This window comes from Vicia villosa, linkage group LG4, assembly GCF_029867415.1.
Source record: "Vicia villosa cultivar HV-30 ecotype Madison, WI linkage group LG4, Vvil1.0, whole genome shotgun sequence".
Taxonomy (NCBI): domain Eukaryota; kingdom Viridiplantae; phylum Streptophyta; class Magnoliopsida; order Fabales; family Fabaceae; genus Vicia; species Vicia villosa.
In genome coordinates, this window is record NC_081183.1 from 161,809,513 (window position 1) to 161,812,063 (window position 2,551).

Here is a 2,551-nt window from a genome sequence, read left to right on the forward strand (position 1 = left end):
TAATAGAACCAATAGATATGATGTTCAATAAAAAATCAATCTCCCGACAAGAACGTTAAGAATCTTTTATATATTTAATTTGTCATATTGAGTAGTAAAATTAAAGGGCCTATGGTTATATGCTTCTTACAAATAGAAAGTTAATCCCCATAATTCAAATTACAAAACTTTTCTCCAATTGATCACTTGAAAAATAGATTAAAGAGTTAATAGTCATTGGAACATAACAAAGTGGTATAAATTTAGTTGATCAATGCCTTTCTAAAATCAACTAAACCTAGAAAAAAATAGTTTGACAACTCATTAGTAATATTGTGCAATCTTAACTTGGGTTAGAATGAAAAAACAAGAGTTTAAGTTATTTTTCTTACCATTAGAATGGGCCTTAATTTCATCTCAAGGACCGTGCTTTCCTTACCATGGTCGTTCGTCCAGGTTGGATGAATTGTTGGCCCATGATAGTGGTATCTTTTTAATTATCTACTTTTTACACTACGTACCCATCTTCTTTTCAAGGGTGAATGTCTTGATTATATTGATAATGATGCTGTTAGAGAACACATGAGTCCTAAAGTCAAGTTTTTTTTAAGTACTTTAATTGTTTTTGTGATGTGATTTCTTCAACTATATCTGGTTCTACATGCATTATGCATTATGTAAGTATATTTGAAATTTTTAAGACTCCTTAATATGAAATATGTGGTTCTCATAGTTTATTTTTGATTTTTGTGTGTGTGTAATAAGGCAATTAGTAGATGCAATTGTTTGCATAAAAGTGGAGGAAACTATCCTTGTCTTATCAAAGGAATCATTTACATGATTTCCTTTGGTATCTTGGAAATCTTTTTGTCTCAAATTCTAGAGTTGGTCAAACAATGGTGGTTTTCTGCTTTTGCTGCTCTAATTTCATTCACTTACTTAACCATTTCCCTTGGCATTGGTGTAAGTAAAGTTATAGGCGTCTCTACTATCTTTTCTTTTAGAATTTTTGATTAAATGAAATACTTGGATAAATTCATTAGGTACTGATTTTGATTTAAAATTTGAACACGGAAACTAGGGAGTTTATCCAAGGAAGCTTAAGTGGAATTGATGTGATACCAAACAAAAACATTTTGGAGAATTTTTGCTGCTATTAGTAACATTGCATTTGGATATTCCTACTTCACAATTCTTATATAAATTAAGGTAATTTTAACAAACAAAATGGTTTTTTAGAGACTCTTAATAATAGGTTCTTAATTGGAAGTGTCTGTCCTTATTATGACACAAAAGAAAATCAAATCCCCTCCCTCCCAATCAAAAGCAATCAAGAATTCCACTTTAATTAGTGTTGCAGTAACAATAATTTGATATGTGGCATGTGGTTGTGTAGTTTTTCAGAAAGAAAACAACACGGGAAATCCGCTAGATATATAGATATGAGCGTGCGCACGCATTTTGCTGACTAAATACTTTGAACATTTGAATTTAAGCTTAGCTCACAAGTCACAACTAAACTTTTCACGTAGAGTCATTCGTTCATCTCCTCTTACACAAATTACTAATGATTTTTACAATTTGTTAGTACTATTAAGAAGTAATAGAACCAATAGATATGATTTTTAATAAAAAATCAATCTCCCCACAAGAACGTTAAGAATCTTTTATATATTTAATTTGTCATATTGAGTAGTAAAATTAAAGGGCCTATGGTTATATGCTTCTTACAAATAGAAAGTTAATCCCCATAATTCAAATTACAAAACTTTTCTCCAATTGATAACTTGAAAAATAGATTAAAGAGTTAATAGTCATTACAACAGAACAAAGTGGTATAAATTCAGTTGATCAATGCCTTTCTAAAAGCAACTAAACCTATAAAAAAATAGTTTGACAACTCATTATTAATATTGTGCAATCTTAACTTGGGTTAGAATGAAAAAACAAGAGTTTAAGTTATTTTTCTTATCATTAGCATGGGCCTTACTTTCATCTCAAGGACCGTGCTTTCCTTACCATGGTCGTTCGTCCAGGGTGGATGAGTTGTTGGCCCATGATAGTGGTATCTTTTTAATTATCTACTTTTTACACTACGTACCCATCTTCTTTTCAAGGGTGAATGTCTTGATTATATTGATAATGATGCTGTTAGAGAACACATGAGTTCTAAAGTCAAGTTTTTTTAAGTACTTTAATTGTTTTTGTGATGTGATTTCTTCAACTATATCTGGTTCTACATGCATTATGCATTATGTAAGTATATTTGAAATTTTTAAGACTCCTTAATATGAAATATGTGGTTCTCATAGTTTATTTTTGATTTTTGTGTGTGTAATAAGGCAATTAGTAGATGCAACTGTTTGCATAAAAGTGGAGGAAACTATCCTTGTCATATCAAAGGAATCATTTACATGATTTCCTGTGGTATCTTGGAAATCTTTTTGTCTCAAATTCTAGAGTTGGTCAAACAATGGTGGTTTTCTGCTTTTGCTGCTCTAATATCATTCACTTACTTAACCATTTCCCTTGGCATTGGTGTAAGTAAAGTTATAGGCGTCTCTACTATCTT